Source organism: Schistocerca gregaria, unplaced genomic scaffold (genome assembly GCF_023897955.1).
Source record: "Schistocerca gregaria isolate iqSchGreg1 unplaced genomic scaffold, iqSchGreg1.2 ptg000439l, whole genome shotgun sequence".
NCBI lineage: Eukaryota > Metazoa > Arthropoda > Insecta > Orthoptera > Acrididae > Schistocerca > Schistocerca gregaria.
The window spans coordinates 30,001-35,000 of NW_026061862.1; the positions used below are offsets into that span (position 1 = coordinate 30,001).

The 5,000-nt window shown below is 52.4% G+C and overlaps 1 non-coding gene across 1 annotated transcript in view; it reads right to left on the bottom strand.

Annotated features, from left to right (window-relative positions):
- LOC126311669 (small subunit ribosomal RNA) overlaps positions 1 to 1,173 on the bottom strand; it is a 1,893-nt gene extending 720 nt beyond the window's left edge. The window contains exon 1 of the ribosomal RNA XR_007554783.1: positions 1 to 1,173. This exon is cut by the window's left edge and continues 720 nt beyond it. This is a non-coding gene — a ribosomal RNA (small subunit ribosomal RNA).
- Between the last annotated feature and the right edge of the window lie 3,827 nt (positions 1,174 to 5,000).

A 5,000-nucleotide genomic window follows, 5' to 3' on the forward strand; every position in this document is an offset into this window, starting at 1 on the left:
TGGTTTCCCGGAGGCTGCCCGCCGAGTCATCGGAGGAACTGCGGCGGATCGCTGGCTGGCATCGTTTATGGTTAGAACTAGGGCGGTATCTGATCGCCTTCGAACCTCTAACTTTCGTTCTTGATTAATGAAAACATACTTGGCAAATGCTTTCGCTTCTGTTCGTCTTGCGACGATCCAAGAATTTCACCTCTAACGTCGCAATACGAATGCCCCCGCCTGTCCCTATTAATCATTACCTCGGGTTCCGAAAACCAACAAAATAGAACCGAGGTCCTATTCCATTATTCCATGCACACAGTATTCAGGCGGGCTTGCCTGCTTTAAGCACTCTAATTTGTTCAAAGTAAACGTGCCGGCCCACCGAGACACTCAACAAAGAGCACCCTGGTAGGATTTAAACGGGGTCCGCCTCGGGACGCGAAAGCACCCCTTCGGCTCGCCCCACCGGCAGGACGTCCCACGATACATGCCAGTTAAACACCGACGGGCGGTGAACCAACAGCGTGGGACACAAATCCAACTACGAGCTTTTTAACCGCAACAACTTTAATATACGCTATTGGAGCTGGAATTACCGCGGCTGCTGGCACCAGACTTGCCCTCCAATAGATACTCGTTAAAGGATTTAAAGTGTACTCATTCCGATTACGGGGCCTCGGATGAGTCCCGTATCGTTATTTTTCGTCACTACCTCCCCGTGCCGGGAGTGGGTAATTTGCGCGCCTGCTGCCTTCCTTGGATGTGGTAGCCGTTTCTCAGGCTCCCTCTCCGGAATCGAACCCTGATTCCCCGTTACCCGTTACAACCATGGTAGGCGCAGAACCTACCATCGACAGTTGATAAGGCAGACATTTGAAAGATGCGTCGCCGGTACGAGGACCGTGCGATCAGCCCAAAGTTATTCAGAGTCACCAAGGCAAACGGACCAGACAAGCCAATCCGATTGGTTTTGATCTAATAAAAGCGTCCCTTCCATCTCTGGTCGGGACTCTGTTTGCATGTATTAGCTCTAGAATTACCACAGTTATCCAAGTAACGTGGGTACGATCTAAGGAACCATAACTGATTTAATGAGCCATTCGCGGTTTCACCTTAATGCGGCTTGTACTGAGACATGCATGGCTTAATCTTTGAGACAAGCATATGACTACTGGCAGGATCAACCAGGGAGCTGCGTCAACTAGAGCTGAGCAGCCGGCCGCCCGGGAGTGTGTCCCGGGGGCCCGCGCGAACACGCAAGCGTCCGCTCAATTATTCTGCAAACAGGAGGAGGCCGAGCTCCCCTGCACGATACACCTCGAAACCCTCTCAGGTCCCGGCGGCGCGCAGCGCCGTCCTAGGTACTTGGTCGGTTTCGAGAGAGGCGCAATCGCCCGGAGTTAGGCGAGTAGACGGTTTTAGTGCGAACACCCTTGCTCCCAACTGAGCTTGCCGCTGCCGACAGAGGCCCGGGAGCGTGCTGTCGTGGCATTGCCGGCGGGAGACAACACGCGCCACCTATGGTGACCGGCAGCTCCAACGCCAGCGCCACACAAGGGCAAAGCCCCACTTGGGTGCAGAAGCGAACTCTCCCAGCACAGCGCACGCGCCAACACGTCCGCACAACTGCGATACAAACCACCTGCGAGAACCGCTGGGGCGACCGAGCAGCAGACGGCGTCGCGGCGCCGAGTGCCAGGCGGCGGCGCATCCTCAACGCACACAGTCCTCAATCAGACCAGCACACTGCAGATGTCCACCGCGCTTCGCACCGGGCTCGGCTGAACCAACTTTGGCCGCCAGGCGCCGCGTGCAGGGTGCGCCGCAGCGTAGCTGCGCCGCCTGCCGGGCCCGTCGGCTGGCGCTCCTGCCACTCGGCGCCCCCCACCAGCCGGCTGTTGCGCGTGCGCCCACGCAGCGCGCGGCCAACACGCCGGGCGGCCCCCCTTCACCGGCCGGGAACAGTCCCACCAAGCCACCGCCGCGTATCGCTTCATACCCACATGGGCCTAGTCACGTGTGTGGATGTGGCGGGTACCGCTGAAACAACCGGTTAATAGCTGTACCGATCGTCGCCATCACAGATTCACCTCCAGCGTGAACAACCGCTCAACAACGGATTTCCAGTTCATTTGCGTATCTTGGGCAGTAAACGTAGATGTCCACCTACATTTGCGAATTCAACAATTCTTGCATGCCAGGATGTCATGTGTCACGACACGCTACATCAGACCACATACACACTGCGACATGTGCAGAAGAGAACACGTGGAAGGTGGCCCGCGCAAGTATGCGATGTCCCTTCCGCGATCCACTGTCAACCGGCATCTGCGGCATGTCCCAGATATGGAACGCGGTCCACCAGGGTAGCACTTTGTGTGAGGCAATACGACAAAGTCGGAATACACGCGTCACTACATCAGACGGCTCACGCTGACCTGACCTGACCTGACCTGACCTGACCTGACTCACCGCACCACCACCCCCAGCGACCCAGGGTGACATACAATGCGTTCGTACGTTCCTCCCACACGCCTCTACGGCGTACCACAGTGCAACCTAGCTGTTATTGGGAGACGAGACAAGTAGCATCGAGCACAACATATGGAAATTGAGATTCGACACCGTTGGGCACAGCCAGCGTACAGTCACACGTATCACACTACTTCACTCTGTACGTAACTACCGATGATCGGTACAGCGTGTGGGTTACGCGTACGACATCAGCGGACAATGGACACAGACCATACCACGACGTACACTGAGGGCGTCGACATCTGAATGCAACTGAACAGCTGCGAGGCTCATTTAACACTCACACGCCAGACCGACCAGCTTGAGAGGACAGAGACACAAAGAGGGGGACAGAGGGGGGGGGGGGCCGATATAGTCCTATTGCAGTACAATTGACAGTGGATAGCGGGAATATGTGGAAAGTAAGCAACACTCGCAAGACATCTACATGAGGATAACAACGACACCAGAGATTCCGAGCAGTGAACTATGTTAGGCAAAGGGACAACGTGGGTTAGGTTAAGGGACAACGTGGGTTAGGTTAAGGGACAACGTGGGTTAGGTTAAGGGACAACGTGGGTTAGGTTAAGGGACAACGTGGGTTAGGTTAAGGGACAACGTGGGTTAGGTTAAGGGACAACGTGGGTTAGGTTAAGGGACAACGTGGGTTAGGTTAAGGGACAACGTGGGTTAGGTTAAGGGACAACGTGGGTTAGGTTAAGGGACAACGTGGGTTAGGTTAAGGGACAACGTGGGTTAGGTTAAGGGACAACGTGGGTTAGGTTAAGGGACAACGTGGGTTAGGTTAAGGGACAACGTGGGTTAGGTTAAGGGACAACGTGGGTTAGGTTAAGGGACAACGTGGGTTAGGTTAAGGGACAACTTGAGTTAGGTTAAGGGACAACTTGAGTTAGGTTAAGGGACAACTTGAGTTAGGTTAAGGGACAACTTGAGTTAGGTTAAGGGACAACTTGAGTTAGGTTAAGGGACAACTTGAGTTAGGTTAAGGGACAACTTGAGTTAGGTTAAGGGACAACTTGAGTTAGGTTAAGGGACAACTTGAGATAGGTTAAGGGACAACTTGAGTTAGGTTAAGGGACAACTTGAGTTAGGTTAAGGGACAACTTGAGTTAGGTTAAGGGACAACTTGAGTTAGGTTAAGGGACAACTTGAGTTAGGTTAAGGGACAACTTGAGTTAGGTTAAGGGACAACTTGAGTTAGGTTAAGGGACAACTTGAGTTAGGTTAAGGGACAACTTGAGTTAGGTTAAGGGACAACTTGAGTTAGGTTAAGGGACAACTTGAGTTAGGTTAAGGGACAACTTGAGTTAGGTTAAGGGACAACTTGAGTTAGGTTAAGGGACAACTTGAGTTAGGTTAAGGGACAACTTGAGTTAGGTTAAGGGACAAATTGAGTTAGGTTAAGGGACAAATTGAGTTAGGTTAAGCGATAATCTGGTACAGCCACAGTTAGGTTAAGCGATGATCTGGTACAGCCACAGTTAGGTTAAGCGATGATCTGGTACAGCCACAGTTAGGTTAAGCGATAATCTGGTACAGCCACAGTTAGGTTAAGCGATAATCTGGTACAGCCACAGTTAGGTTAAGCGATAATCTGGTACAGCCACAGTTAGGTTAAGCGATAATCTGGTACAGCCACAGTTAGGTTAAGCGATAATCTGGTACAGCCACAGTTAGGTTAAGCGATAATCTGGTACAGCCACAGTTAGGTTAAGCGATAATCTGGTACAGCCACAGTTAGGTTAAGCGATAATCTGGTACAGCCACAGTTAGGTTAAGCGATAATCTGGTACAGCCACAGTTAGGTTAAGCAATAAAGTTGGTTAAATTTGGTATTGTGGGAAAGGGGGAAGAGAGAGAGAGGGGGGGGGGGGGGGTGGATAGTGGTGGCAGTACGCGGATGCCTGAGTCACCGTCAGATACGTCACGTCGGTTCGATGCTTGTAGCAAGAGGCTGGCGGGTCTTTGTCTCTCACTTCTGCAATTTTTCATGTGGTATAACACGAGGGCGGGGGGTGATATTTGGTGCCCCTCTGTGTAGGATGTGTGTTGGTTTATCTGAGCAATGGTAGTTGTCGGAGGAGTGGGGTATTGTGCTTTTATAGGTGGACCTACTGCTCTGGTTATCATAGTGTCGACGGTGCAATGTCGCAGAGAGGATGCACTCGACATTGTCGCATTCCAGATGTTTACGTATTGTGTGTCTCCGTTGCAGGCCGAGAGTGGTGCATGTTCGAGTGTCTGGCTGACGTGCGATTCACGTTGTGTGCCCAGTCTTACAGCACGTATAGGGACATTCGCATAAATCATCTATATGTGGCCTTGCATCATTTACTAAGCAGTGCCGTGAGACGACCGAACTATTAGGAAAGTACTGATGTACCGCATAATGTTTACCTTCCACCACACGGCGAGTATCGACTGTGCCCAGCGTTGCCACCGCAGGCAGCGGTCACCGTCACCATTGTGCGGCGGAACGGAAC